This window comes from Coenobita brevimanus, chromosome 1 (genome assembly GCF_032717465.1).
Source record: "Coenobita brevimanus isolate Jiangsu-jjx chromosome 1, ASM3271746v2, whole genome shotgun sequence".
Lineage (NCBI taxonomy): Eukaryota > Metazoa > Arthropoda > Malacostraca > Decapoda > Coenobitidae > Coenobita > Coenobita brevimanus.
Genome location: NC_136954.1, coordinates 57,543,229 through 57,558,424, shown reverse-complemented (window position 1 = coordinate 57,558,424; position 15,196 = coordinate 57,543,229). Strand labels below are relative to the sequence as shown.

Sequence of the window (15,196 nt, the reverse complement as noted above, 5' to 3'; positions counted from 1 at the left end):
AATCAATCTCCTGTCAGTTCCGTAGCCTCTGTAGCTTCCATACCTCGTTTTTTCACACTTCCATTCACCTTCTTGGCCAACCACACACACACACACACACACACACACACACACACACACACACACACACACACACACACACACACACACACACACACACACACACACACACACACACACACACACACACACACACACACACACACACACACACACACACACACACACACACTACACAAAATCCTACACCCACACACCATGTCTCTCACCTTGACTCTTCCAGGCCACACTTTCCTTTAATATACAAACACCACACCTACACATACGTCACACCTACACACACTCACGCCTACACACACGCACACCAATACCCACATCTTTCTAAATTCGTCTTCTTTCCACTAGGTACTGGACCAGGTCGACTGATTTTCTGTGTGTGTGTGTGTGTGTGTGTGTGTGTGTGTGTGTGTGTGTAAAATTCCTGTCACATTGTCATACATAGTGATAATAATGTGTGTGTGTGTGTGTGTGTGTGTGTGTGTAAAATTCCTGTCTCACACATTGTCATACATAGTGATAATAATGTACCGTAAAAATTGACTGAACGATCTAGCTGAAAATCCCCCCCCCCCCTTTTAATAATTATTTATATTGATTGATTTATTTGTTTATTTTTGTGTCACATAGATTTGCGATACCTAAGAAAATACATTGAAAATTCTCGTAGATTTTTAGGCATTGAGAGAGAGAGAGAGACTACCTGGCATTTCCTCATCCTCTGCCGCATGTCCCAAAAGAGCCCAGATATCCTTGTTCTAAATTTCCCTTCCCAGTGTGTGTGTGTGAGGAGCAAGGTTGGGATGATGATGATGATGATGATGATGAACTTCCCCACCCTCCTCCTTTTGCCTTAAATGTATTACTGTGTCTCTTTTTAAGGCAACGAGGGCGTCAAACCAGTCCAATATTCGTGAGTGTGTTTGTGGAGAGGTCAGAGTTTGCATTATCAGCCTCATCTTATTTCTTAACATTATCTTTCATTTTCTCTCTCTCTCTCTCGTCATCGCCTTTTGCTTTCCCTTATTTTCTTGTCATTTCCCTTTGCATTCCCGTATTTTCTTGTCATTTCCTTTGCTTTCCCTTATTTTCTTGTCATTTCCTTTACCCTTTCTCGCCATTTCCCTCTCTTGTCTCATTCATTTATTCATTGCTAGACGCCATGTATCCCAAACGGGGTGGCCAAGGGCTTAGAGTTAATTGTTTTACAGGGAGGGGCACTAATCCTCCACCAACCCCACTTGACACGTAGGGATGCCAACAGCATCTGGTGTTCCCAGGCGGTCACCCATCCAAGTACTAACCAGACCCAACGTTGCTTAACTTCGCTGATCGGACGGGAAGCGGTGTACTCAACGTGGTACACCTTATCTCATTAATTTCTTATTTACTGTTCATATTTCTTAGATTATCTTTCATTCTCTTCATCACCTTTTACGTCCTTATTTTCTCCTCTTGCTATTCTAGTGTTGCTCTTTCTCTTCCTCTTTTCTTTCTTTCTTTCTCACACTTTGTTATGCTTTAGTGTTCTTATCTCTTACATTATTTTCCATTCACTTCATCACCTTTTCTCCCTTATTTTTCTCTTCTGCAATAATTTTCTTTACTCATTTCTTTATTCTTTCTCCTCATTTTTCTTACTTCCTTTACCCTTTCTGATTTTCTTTCATCGTTCACACATTTTCTTCCATTTTCATCATCACCTGTAGCGCCTCTTTTTCATCATCATCATCATCCTTATTATTATTATTATTATTTTTATTATTATTATTATTATTATTATTTTTATTATTATTATTATTATTATTATTATTATACTGCTAGGTATATTGAGCGTGCAGTTGGAATATATATCCTCCAAGGTTGAAAGTCCCTCCCAAGCTGAATAAAAAAAGGCCTAAAGTAACATTTTTATCGAAGCCTCTGCTGAGCTGTATTAGAATCAACAGGAGAAAATGAGAGTAAAATTTTAGTATGTCGTCGTGGTGAAGGGGGTGAGGTTGAAAGTGTTTGGCCTAGTGCTATGATAACACTCCATTTCCAAGATGCAGCAGAGAGAGAGAGAGAGAGAGAGAGAGAGTCCAGTTTGTTTGATGATGTATATGACTTGAGATATAAATTTTGCTCGTGTGCTTTCTTGTGACACCTGAGTTTGCTTGCTATGTTTGCTGATAATGGGTGTGGCCGAGTGTGTGTGTGTGTATGTGTGTGTGTGTGTGTGTGTGTGTGTGTGTGTGTGTTGTTGTTGTTATTGTTGTTGTTGTTGTTGTTGCGCCTTGTCAGTAGTGAAACCATGAACGAAGAGTTAGTGAAAAAATATAGAATATGAAAATGAAACATAAATGAAGGTAGTGATAGACGATGACACTCCTGAAATAGAAACATTGGTAGTTAACCCCTTTTGGTCCAGATGGAAAAGTTTGACCTCATTTGGTAATAGTAGTAGTACGAGGAGGAGGAGGAATGGGAGTAGTAGTAGTAGTAGTACCGTAATAGTAGTAGTAGTAGTAGTAGTAGTAATGGTAGCAGCGGTAAACCTACGTTCATCTGAGCGTAAACCCGGCGAACTGCAGGCTGAAGTTACCCACATCCTGCAGTCCGCTATCCTTCTTTCGGGGGGTAGGGATGGGGCTAATGTATAATAAAACGTGTACGTGGCCAAGTGGATTTGTGTTGGTATTGATTTTTATAATTGTAAATTTCACAGTAAAATTTCACGTGTGGATGCCGTAGACCTTTTTTTTTTTTTTTTTTTTTTTTTTTTTGGGGTGAGGGGGGGGAATTTTGTTTTTTATTTATTAAAAATTATTGTGCGAGGAGTTAGTTTGATTAGTTTTACGGTCCTTGCAAATACAATGGTGGTGATGTGTTTAGTTGTTAAATTTTTCATATTCGCATATGTTATAATTATTTTTACAATACGTTGGCAAGCGAATACAGTCAGTATTTCTCTTGCTGTTCAATATTTCGTTAGTTGATGTTTTGCTGCGACAGTTTGGTAATTCATTATAGAGTGGTATTTGAGATGAAATTGTCTTTTACCCTGACTCCACCAATAAGTGCATTCTCAGTAACCCCTTCAGTACCAAAAGTCTCTCCTAAATTGAAGAATAAATTGAGGAAAATTGTGTGACAGTAGCCGTAATAAGATATAATACGCCAGCCTATTGAAGGGGTTGATAGTGCTTGTAACCCCATCACTACGAGGGTTTTCCAAATTTGAATGTATTGTCTTAACGCCAGTAAGAATATAATAAAATTCTTCGTACCGTCTTCACCTCAAAAATTGTCCTTGAAGCGGAACTCAGTTATCAGGCGTGTGCACCAAGGTAATATCATAAGGGATAATTACAGACGATTTGAGAGAGAGAGACTATTTTATATATACACCCGACTACGGTATGTCTGCACAGTCAGTTTGCGAAGCTTAGTCCACTTGCGCACAGCAGATGGTGTCACACACCTTCACATGATGATTATGTTGGTGACAAAAGGCTGACTGGCAAAGGGCTAAGGGGAAAGCAGTAATGGGGTACCAGACTTAGGTTATCTCTTACATATGTCCACCTTACCCTATCCCTCTGTCTGTCTCGTCTCCTCCCTCTCTCTGTCTTTCCTCTTCCCTCTCTCCATCTTTCCTCTTCCCTCTCTCCATCTTTCCTCTTCCCTCTCTCTATCTTCCCTCCTCCCTCTCTCTGTCTCGTCTCCTCCCTCTGTCCTCGTGATTGGCAGGCCAGGGTCAAATGCCTCTCAGATTGTGGGTCTCAGGTGATTTCATTTGCATAGCCTTAATTAGCGACGGGACAGGGGCGTATGGGGGAGGCGGGAGAGGGAGGGAGGGAGGGAATGAGTCGGGGTGGGATTGTGCTGAGGTGTGTGTGTGTGTGTGTGTGTGTGTGTGTGTAAAATCTAATGGTTTCCTTTACCCTTCCCTTTCTACAAATCATCCTCCCACACCGTTCTACAATCTGGTTTCCTCCTGCCAGTGTCCCTTTCCTTCTCTCTCCCCCTCCTCTTTCAGCGATTTCTTTTCTTCTCCATTTTCTTCATTTTTCCTGTCCCCTTATTGAAGTCTGTCATCTTTACTTTTATTCACTTTCTTCGTCTTTCTCCGTCCTTCGTAATTTCTTTCGCTCATGCTCATTAATTCCTCAAGACTGTCTCACTATCTTTTATCAGGTTTTCTCATTTATTACCTGTCTTCCTGTCCTCTGCCTGCGTATCATTTATCACTTATTCTCTCCCTTAGTACCGTCTTCCTCTTCTCTCCTTCTTATTTCTTCGTCTGTCTATCTCCCTTATTCATCAGTTCACGTGTCCCTTATTTCCGTGTTCCTCTACTTCTCTTATTTCTCCCTCCCTCTGCCTCCCTTACCACTTACCTGTTATTCTGTCCAATATTACCCCGTCTTCCTCACTTCTCCCTGTCATTTCTTCCTCCCTTTTTTTTCTCCCTGAACCTCTCCACTAGGATGATAACCTCCTTGGCTCTCCATCCCTCCCTGTCAACATTCCATTCTATCTCCGTCCCACCCTATCCAGTTGGTCACACACCCATTTTCATCTTCTCTTCCATTTCTACCCTCCTTCGTCCATCCTTCTTTCTTCATTTTTCATGTCCTTTGTTTTCCTCCTCTCCCCCTTTGCTCACACTGTTAACCCTCTACTTATCTCTTCTTCCCTCTTCTTTCCTGTTGTTTCTTACTTCCCGTCCTCCACATCCCTCCTTTCCTCCCAGATCTTTCTTCCTTTCCTCCCACTTCTCTCCTTACTCATTTCTTCCTGTCCTCCCACAACTCTTCTCCTGTCAGTTCTGTCCTCCATTCTTCCCAGTTCTTCCATCCCTTCCTCCTACTTCTCTCCTTTTCCTCCTCCTCTCCTCTCACTTCTTCTCTGCTTTTTATTCTCCCTACCTCCCTGTCCTTCACATTAACAATTATCTCCCTGACTCCTTACCTTTCCTCCTCTTCCTCCCTTCCTACCATCCGTTCTTTATATGCCTCATTTTCCTTCACGTTCTGCTAATATCCTTTTCTTTTTTCTCATTTTCCTCTCACCTACGACCTCCTTTCTGACCTCCTCGCTACTAGTCTTCCCTCCATCCCTCCCCCTCTCCCATTTTTCGTACATTTTACACACACACACACACACACACACACACACACTCTCTCTCTCTCTCTCTCTCTCTCTCTCTCTAGATATATATAATTATTTATTTAGGAAAGAGGTGATTAGAGACGGAAAGTATGGTAGGTAAAAGGAAAATTAAGGTAGAATCTGACTATATATGTTTTTGAACCTACAGTATATTTTTTTCATGTCACGTGAATCATAATTATACTCTGGATTTACGGTGGAGAGGGTGATTTCCATTTTTGCAACCCTTTCAGCCCAAGGATGTTATATATGCTTCTATATAGCCATCTCCTGACTTTGGTATTGGCATTTTGAACTGGAGGATTTAGGGACGATTTTCATTAAACCGTGTGTGTGTGTGTGTGTGTGTGTGTGTGTGTGTGTGATATCAATTTGTGTTTAAGGTGTCGAGGCTGAACTATGGCGTCAGTCAAATGATGGATCGGTGCTGCCTCCCCCCCACCTGTCCCCTCATCACCATCGCGTCCCTTTCAACCTATGACATTTTCTGCCAATCTCTCCCTTTGCCTCTCCCTCCTTCCCAGGCTCTCCCTATCTCGCCCTGTCCCTCTCTTCTTCCCACCAGTACTCCTTTTCTCCTCCCTCTCTTCATCCCTGTATCACTTGTTCCTTCCCTCCACTGCTCCCTCTTTTCTTTCTCTTCCTCCCTCTCCCTTCCTGTTCTCCACTCTGCCTACCTCTCCTCCTCCTTTCATCTTTCTCCCTCGCAGTCTTCCTCTCCCTCCACTTGCTGCCTCTCCTCCCTCCTTTCCAAACCTCTCCCTTACCAATATAGTCTCCCTCCACCCATGACATTTCTCCCAGTCTCTTCCTTCGCCTCTCCTCTATTCCTTTCCCTCCCTTTTTCCAAATCATTCTTTCCCTCCACTCTCCTTCTTTTCCTCTTTACCTCCTTCCTCCCCTCAACTGTTTTTCTCTCCCTGCCTTCCTCTCTCATCCTTCCTAGCATTCGTTCCTTCTGTTGCCCTTTTTGCATTCTCTGTCTCCTTCATGCCATAGCCTTGTTTATCCCTCCTTGCTTCCACTCTCCTCCTCTACTTACCTTTCACTCCATCCTTCATCCCTCTCCCTCTTCCTATCTTTCCTTTCCCTCCTGATTCTTCTACCATTCTTTCCTTCCTTCCCTCCACTACCCTCCTCATTCACCCACTTCCTCCTTCCCTGCCCTTTCTTTCTAACTGTCCATCTCTCAGTCTTTCCATCAATTCTAAAGTTTCTCTCCCTCTCCTTCTCCTTATATTCCCCCTTTACCCTCCTTGACAGTGTCTCCCTTTTTCTCCACCCTCCCTTTCCCTATCTCCACAACTTCCTCTGTCCCCTCCCTTTCCGTATCTCCACTACCTCCTCCCCTCCCCTCTCTCTCCTTCCTAAAGTCTCCTCGCGTTTCTTTCTGGCTTTTCTTTCCCCCCTTACCCTCCTTTACAGAATCTCCCTTTCTCTTCCTCCAGCTCCCTTTTCATATTTCCTCTGCCTTCTCTCCCTCCCATTCCATATCTCTTACCTTCCCTCCTCCTCCCTCCTTCCCAGTCTCTCCCCAGCGGCACCAAGTCTCCCTCAACCCATGACATTTCTCCCCAGACCAATGCGGGGAAAAGAAGGTCGTCTGGGGGAGAGTTGGGGGAAAAACCTGGCCAGGGGAAGACGTAAAGGGCAGGGCAGGGGAAAAAAAGGGAGTGCCATTGGATCAGGGAAGGTGATGGTGTTGAGAGGAGAGGTGGTGAGGAGAGGCAGGCAGGGTAATTGGTTGGGAAGGTGATGGTGTTGAGAAGAGTGGTTAGGAAGGCAGGTAAGCTGGAGAGGTGCGTAGGAAGGTAGGCAGGCTGGAGAGGTGGGTAGGAAGGCTGGTTGATTGGGTAGTGTAGGTTCCAGTTTCTACTTTGATGCGTACTGGCGTTCCAAAGGTTAGTTTTTGGGTTCACCTTTTTTTTCCATTAAGAGGGATGGTTTGTAATTTGTGTTGATTTGGATTTTGAGGTTTTGCTTCATTCTCTCTCTCTCTCTCTCTCTCTCTCTCTCTCTCTCTCTCTCTCTCTCTCTCTCTCTCTCTCTCTCTCTCTTAAATAGATGTATACATGTTTTTCTTCCCTTGAATATCAGGTAACTTCTCATCCACATCTCACCTTTGTCATCTCCCTTCCCAGTCCACTATTATTCTCATCTGCACAAGAGCATCTGTGGAGACTGGGTTTCTTAGTTGTATATAATTGATTTATAGGCATTTCTGTTTATCTAAGCGCAAGAAATACATATTTTTTGTTTAGCTTATTTTTTTCCCGGGTTAGTTGTAAGGCATTGGTGATTCTGTCCAGTTTTGATTATTATATATATATATATATATATATATATATATATATATATATATATATATATATATATATATATTTAATTTTTGAAATTTCATTATCTTTACACGTCTTGTTATTTTTTGCTCATTTCTGTATATGTTCTCTTGTTTTGGAGTGTTATATTTTTTCGATTATTTTTAAGTAGTCGTATTGTTATAATCATGACGATTACTGTTATTAAGATGTTGCAGTCATATCCTTTAACACTTGTATTGCATTCTACTACTATATACTACTACTACTACTACTACTACTACTACTACTACGACAATTACTACTACCACTGCTAGCACTGTTACCACTACTGCCCATATCTCCCGTCGTCAAACAAACTCATCACCCACCCTCGTTACCGTACAAGCCCCACCCAATTGACCTCCATTATATTAATCATCACAGCCAATTTACAACTTGCGTTTACTCATTTACAACCCAGCATTTATGGCCCTTCTTGCCCACCCAGTTACTTCCCCCCTTATCAGCCACACCCACATTCACTGCCGGTATAATTTCCCCTCTGCTTATCTACGTCATAACCCACCTTCACTACTCTACCAACACTGACATTGAAGCCCCCTTCCCCCCTCCATGGTCCGTAAGGGAACCGCCCCTTGTATTGTAATTTGATTTATAGACAAACGATAGGACGATGGTTACTGATATTGGAGGTGGACAGCTAGAGAGATAGGTAGATTGATTGATTGATTGGTAGATAGGTAAGTAGATAGATAAGTAGGTATGTAATTAGATGAATAGAATGATAAACAGATTCCAGCCCATCTATTTCTAGCCTCAACTCTAGGCTTACATACTAATCCCCCCTCCCCTCCTCAACTCACCCAACCCTGTTCTGGATAAGCCATTGTATTAAACATGATCGATATATTCCCAGCCAGGTCAGTGGCTTCTACCCTCTACTTTCGTATTACCCACTAACTCTCACCCGGAGATCAGTGGAGATAGGCTCTAACCTATTCAGGCCGACTACACCCTGATTACTCTAACTTGGCCAAAAACTACCATCCTTTCTTGAATGCTGAGTTGTAGATTAACACAAGAAAATGATGCTGGTCACGAAGAATTGCATCGGAAAGGAGGTGGAGCCATAACATTGTCTTATTCCGCCACTGAGCCGCGTGAAATAAGTATCAGAAAGTCAAAATTCTGGACCAAGTTAAGGTAAAAGGACTATAATCTCTCTGAATATAGTCGTCTTGGAATAGCCAACAAAAATACGACATCCAGAGCTGAAAGGTGTGATTTGATAGATAAATAGTTTCCCTTCCAAATCGGGTGCACACGCGAGTACAAGTTCGGTGTTACATGTGCTATTTATTGTACTTCTCCTCTTGCTGTGGAGGTGTTATATGTGCTATTTTTTATGTACTTCTTGCTGTGGTTGTGGGAGGTGTTGCTTGTGCTATTTTTTGTACTTCTCTTGCTGTGGCAGTGGGAGTGTTACATGTGCTCTTGTTTTTGTGATATCGGTATAAAGCTCACAGCAAAAGAGTAAGAAAAGGAAGGATACTCTTTGTCTTTGGGAGAGAAATGACAAATATGGAAAGGCTAGACACGGTACTATACTCACTTCACCCTAACTTGGCCCAGCATTATCATCTCCCCACCTTCAATGTTAAAGGGTAACAGTACATTAATACTAGACATACTAATCACGAAGAAGTGTTACGGGAAGAATGTAGACCTGTAACATGCCGTTTCTGCCACTGAGCTATGTGAAAGTAAGCTGCAAAGGGACGAATATATTTGTAAAGTAGGTATAGTAAAGGACAGTCGGCTAACTTTTACTCATGACTGTAGCTCTAACTTTACTCCAGTCTTACCCACTAGCCTTGATCCCCTCCCTCTCCATCTCCCCACCCCGCTCCTCCGCTGGATTCGCCCCCCCCCCCCTGTATCTTAATTCGATCGAGGCGACACTATGGAAGGTCGACGGAGAGGGGACCTTATTTGGGTGGAAAGTGTCATGGAGCGAACGGGAGCAGGGTGGGGTGTGAAGGCTGGGGCGTGACAGGTGTGGCGGTGGGGCAGGTGTGGAGGGTAGATGTGGGGGAGTAGATGTGGAAGGGTAGATATTGCAGGTGTAGGTTAGGGGGCAGGTGTGAATGTGACACGTGTGAAGGTGGGGCAGGTGTGTGGGGGTAGATGTGGAAGGGTAGATATTGCATGTGTAGATTAGGGGGCAGGTGTGAATGTGACACGTGTGAAGGTGGGGCAGGTGTGTGGGGGTAGTTGTGGAAGGGTAGATATTGCAGGTGTGAATGTGACACATGTGAAGGTGGGGCAGGTGTGTGGGGGTAGATGTGGAAGGGTAGATATTGCAGGTGTAGATTAGGGGGCAGGTGTGAATGTGACACGTGTGAAGGTGGGGCAGGTGTGTGGGGGTAGATGTGAAAGTATGGTTATGACAGGTGTGGAGACGGGGGTAGATGTGATGTGGAAGAGGGTGGATATGGCAGGTTTGGTGAAGAGGGCAGGTGTGGGGTTGGGTGTGGAGGAGTGTCGATATTACAGGTGTGGAGGAGGGAGAGGTGGATGTTGACAGGTGTGGAGACGAGAGAGGGGTGGAGAGAGGTGTGGAGAACAACTGTTGAATACAATAGAGACTTGTAATGGCAGTAGTGGAATGACTGTTGGAGATAATGTGGAGAGTGGAGCGAGGTACTGGTATTAAATGGTGGACCAGAAAACGGGCGAGAGAGAGAGAGAGAGAGAGAGAGAGAGAGAGAGAGAGAGAGGGGGGGGGATGTACTAAATGTGTGTGGATGGTTGTGAAGAGTGATGCTGTGAATTAGTGTAGGTATCGGTGAAGAGAATGGTGGAGCGAAAGAAAAGTTTGTGTGTGTGTGTGTGTGTGTGTGTGTGTGTGTGTGTGTGTGTGTGTGTGTTTGGGAGGGTGGGGAGTGGGTGGGAGTTGAGTAAGAAGAGGGCAAAATAATGTGCGCCTATGAATCTAATGGTGGGTGGGTAGGTGGGAACGAGTATGTGGATGTGGTTTTTGCATGAGTAGGACAAAATGTGTATTCCCGTGAAGACCTGGGGGTTGAGGGATGTTTGTGGCTTGGTGTAAAGATCGTACAAAATATTAAGTGTTGAAGGACTGAGGAAGGGCGTGGGTGAGAAGACAGTGTGTAGGTGTGTGTCTGTGTAAGGGAGAGATAGTAATAGTAGTAGTAGTAGTAGTGGAAATAGTAGTGATTGTTATTGTAGCTCAAGGATCATCTGAAACGTAAACCAGGTAGACTACGGGTTTATGTTTATCTCTTTCAATTTACCATCCTCCTTTCGGGGAACGGGGAAGCAGCTAAAGGACGTATGTATAGCCAGGCAGTGAAGTGACCTGGTTATATCGGTGCCATCACGTGAAGGCGTCCCTCTCGAGCACTGTAAGGGAGAGAACAAACTCTTACTCATGGGAAAGGTTGAGGTTGGGTGTGGGTGAGAGGGATTAGCCTGTGAGAGGAATTTGTGTTTTGTATTTTCTCTGTCAATATAGACCTCATCATTTATTCACGTTACATTATTCATTTTTGTATTCATTTATTCATCTGTTTCTTGATTCATTTTAGTGTTTTTATGTTATAGAGTTATAATATATGGCCATCATTAACGAAACCTAAATATAATTGATGGTCTTGTGCTTAGTGAATGGATGTCCTGATGTCCTGTTTTGTTTACGCTGCCCCGACACGGTTTCATTATTAAGGGAATTTCTCTAGTTAAGTGGTGAGGTAAGGTAGGGCAGGGCAGGGTGAGGTAAGGTAAGGTCAGCTGAGGTAACATTGGGTTCGGTTGGGTAGGATAGGGTAGGTTAATGTACAGTAGGGTAGAGTAGAGTTAGTTATGGCAAGGTAGAGTAGGGTAGGCTGGGATAGGGTAGAGTAGAGCAGAGCGGAGAAGAGTAATTAGGTAGGTAACTCGATGGCCAGGTGTAGAGAGAGAGGCCGCCTTGTATGCTGGAGGTCAGACAGGTGTTGGAGGCTCCGGCGGGGTATTTTATGTGGGAGACAATGGATCCTCACTTGTAAATACCAGTACCATCTTGCCAACCCGTCTAGGCCTGTGTATTGGAGGCTGGTGAACCCCTCATTGGTGGAGAGGTCCGGGGAATTGACGATGAGGGCAGTGGTAGTGATGATGATGGTGATGATGATGATGATAAGGAGGAGGAGGATGGTGATGAAGATAAGGAGGAAGATAGTGTGTGTGTGTGTGTGTGTGTGTGTGTGTGTGTGTGTGTGTGTGTGTGTGTGTGTGTGTGTGTGTGTGTGTAGAAACAGGGAAAAAACGATGTTGTGGCATTGAACAGTTTAATATAAAAAGTATGATATTAAAGTGGGTGTGGTCATTGAATTATACATGTGGTGATGATGATGATGATTATTAATAATAGTAGTATTTTATTATTAATATTATTGTTGTTGTTACGTGGGAGTGAAGATTGAATGTGTGTGTGTGTGTGTGTGTGTGTGTGTATATATAATAAGCATAGGTGAAGAGGATGTGGGTGTGACTCAGGGTGTGGAGAGGGTAAGGAACCTTAGTGAGAGCATAGGTGTAGCAGTGAAGAGTAATGTGTGGGTGGAAGTCTCTGTATGGGTGTGATTGAAGGTGGGTGTAAGTATGGTAAGGGGTTTTGAAAGGTAGGGTGTGGGTGTGAGTGAGAGTAGGTGTGGATGTGGGTGAGGGTGTGGGTGTGTCCAGTGAACTATACAGGTGTTGTGTGGTCAATGGGTCAGGTTGGGTCAGGTGAGTGGTGGCCAGGTGAAGCAAGAGGTCGCCTGCACAACCCCCTCTCATTCCCCCACTCTCACTTCTGACCCTTCCCCATCTTTACTCTCCCTCACTCTCACTTTCACTTTCGTTTTCATTCTCATTTCCCCACTTACCCCCTCCTTTCCATTTATCCATGTATCAATCTATCTGTATAATGTGGTGTGGAGGGAAGAAAGTTGTGGAGGAAAGAGAAATGTGCAAGTGGAAAGGAGATTGGAGAAAAGAGAGAATTAAGAACATAAGAAGCGAGGATAACTTAGTACACCAGTCGCCCGTGTCAGGCACCAAACGGAGGGGAAATAAGCAGAGGGATAAAGGGAAGTAGGAAGGAGGAAGTGGAAGCGAATTATCGAGGAAGGGAAAGGAATATTGGAAGTAGGAGAAAGAGGGAGAGAAGAGTAGGGGGGGAAGGAGGGGTGCGGTAAGGGAAGAGAGGGACGGAAGTAGGAAGAGGAAGAGAGGAGGGAAGGGCACAGGGAGAAAAAGAAGGATTAGACATGGAGGGAAGAGAATGGGCAGTGATGGGCAAGGGCAGGGCAAGGAAGGGAAGATACCACTGGATATGGCAGAGCAAAACAGGGTACGGAAGGGTGGAAAGGGAAAGTAAACGTAGAGGAGAGCGGGGAAGGAAAGGGAAAGGAAGAGCTTATAGCAGGGTAGGGCACGGAATGGAAAGGAAGGGTAGGGTATAGAAGGGAAGGCAGTTTCAAGGTAGGACAGGACAGGAGAGAGAGAAAAGAAGAGAAGAGAAGGAAAGGGCAAGGCAAGGTAAAACAAGGCTATACAACACCAAACGAGAGAAGATAAATGAAAGGAAGGGGAGAAAGGACGAAGCAAGACGGAAGGAACAGCAAGGCAGAATATGACAGGGCGGGGCAGGGCAGGGCATGGAAGACTGGGCAGAAGTAACATTGCGTCATTTCCACAGACAATTACCACCCACTACCCGCACTATAAACGTCATCGCTCCTCACTTCGCCAAACACACTGTCTAGACTCTATTAGAGGACGGGGGGGGGGGGGGATGTCTGGGACACTAGTTGTGGGAGTATTTTGAGACGAATTGTGTTGGTAGTCATTGGCAGAAGGAGGATGAGAGCGGAGTGAATGTGTGAGGAAATAGTGTGTGTGTGTGTGTGTGTGTTCATGCGTCGTGCGTGTGTGTGGGTGTGTTTGGGTGTGAGGTAAAAGTGTGGGTGTGCGTGCCCGCTCAGCAAGCTCTTGACTCACAGGGTATGACCTGCTCACTCACAGACTTAACATCCATCCCCATTCACACCCTATGGAAAAAAAAAAAAATCCTATGGGTTATAAATACTTGGTCTTCTATACCCCGTGCGGCAATCAGTACACCATAGTTCACATGTAGAAGAGGATAGTTTGGCAAAGTACATGTGTGGTTTTGTAAGCCTGACAGCTAAATCATGCTTGAATATCCAGTCCTGCCAAGCCACAGTATATTTTGGGGGCTGGTTGGCTCTGACCTACAGGTTTTGTAAAATCAGTACATTCAGAAAAATATGTTAGTTTGGATAGTTTTGCTAGTAAAGCGTGGTGGAGAATTTCGAAGACTGAAACTTTATATAAACAGTATATGTGAAAATGACTCTGTCGGGTACGTTTATGTGAAGCTGCAGAACGTGGTGAATACTTTTGGCTTATCAGATAGAGCCAGGATTCCTGGGGTTGAATGGTGAATGAATGGAAGCGTTGCTTATTAGATTGGGCAAATTTGGGCTGTCTGGACGTTGCTACTTCTCACCCTGCCCTTGTGTGGGAAAGGAGGTTCGGATGATGATGATGATGACGATGATGAAATGAAAATGAAACAATTCAACCTTGATCTGTAACCTTGATATTTGACCTTAATTAGCCAAAGTTTCTGTAAGGTATTATTAGGTAACAGTAAACTTCCGGGCAAAATTTGGTGAATTTCTTACTAAAACTTGCACCGGCATTGGTAACTTTTTAGAGAGCAAGAGGGTGGGGTGACCAACTCCATTCTTGGGTGTTATTTGCTTGGCAGGTTTTATTTATTTGCATGACAGGTTTTATTTGCATGGCAGGTTTTATTTATTTGCATTGCAGGTTTTATAAAGATCTGCCCGGTAGTTTAAGAAGAGTTTGAAGGCGAACAAACGGCAAATACTAATTCTTCATGTACAGTATAAGGCCGCGTCCAGTGCCGGATTGCTGCAACTCTTCTCAGTGCGTTCGTAGACTTGATTATCTGTGTGTATAAATATTGCCATGACACACCACAACACCCTCCCTCATGTACTTCTCATCCCCCCACCTGGTTTTTGCTTGCTCTTTCTTGCGTCTCCACCTAATCCACTTACCTCGTTCTCGGTCTGCCTCTTCTTAATCGGGCTGTTTATTGTTTTTATCCCACTGTCTTCCATCTCGTTCTGGTTTTTCTCCTCCGACCCTCCCCCTCGTCCTGTTTGCATCCCAACCCCTCATTTTACTTCATCTCTTCATTTTGGGTCTCCCTCTCCTTGCCTTACTTCATCTGCGTAGCTCTTCCTATCCTGCCTGTCTTTATGACCCCTTTTGTTCCTCCACCCCCTTCCCTCTGTCTCTCTCTCTCTGTCTCTGTCTGTCTGTCTGTCTGTCTCTCTCTCTCTCTCTCTCTCTCTCTCTCTCTCTCTCACACACACACACACACACACACACACACACACACCTCCCGTCTCCCCTTCCTCCTCCCACAATCTCTCCGGCCCTTCGTCCTCGGTCTCTCTCTTCTTCCCCTGCGGCCCCACCCTGTCCCGTTCCTCGGCTCATCCGCTCGGGGGCCACTCTCACCTCGGTGTTTTTGTGCTCAGTGTAACACGGTA

General features: G+C 44.4%; 1 pseudogene; it reads right to left on the bottom strand.

The window, feature by feature from the left end:
- Nucleotides 1-1,312: 1,312 nt before the first annotated feature.
- LOC145416120 (5S ribosomal RNA) lies at nucleotides 1,313-1,429 on the bottom strand (annotated as a pseudogene).
- Nucleotides 1,430-15,196: the final 13,767 nt, after the last annotated feature.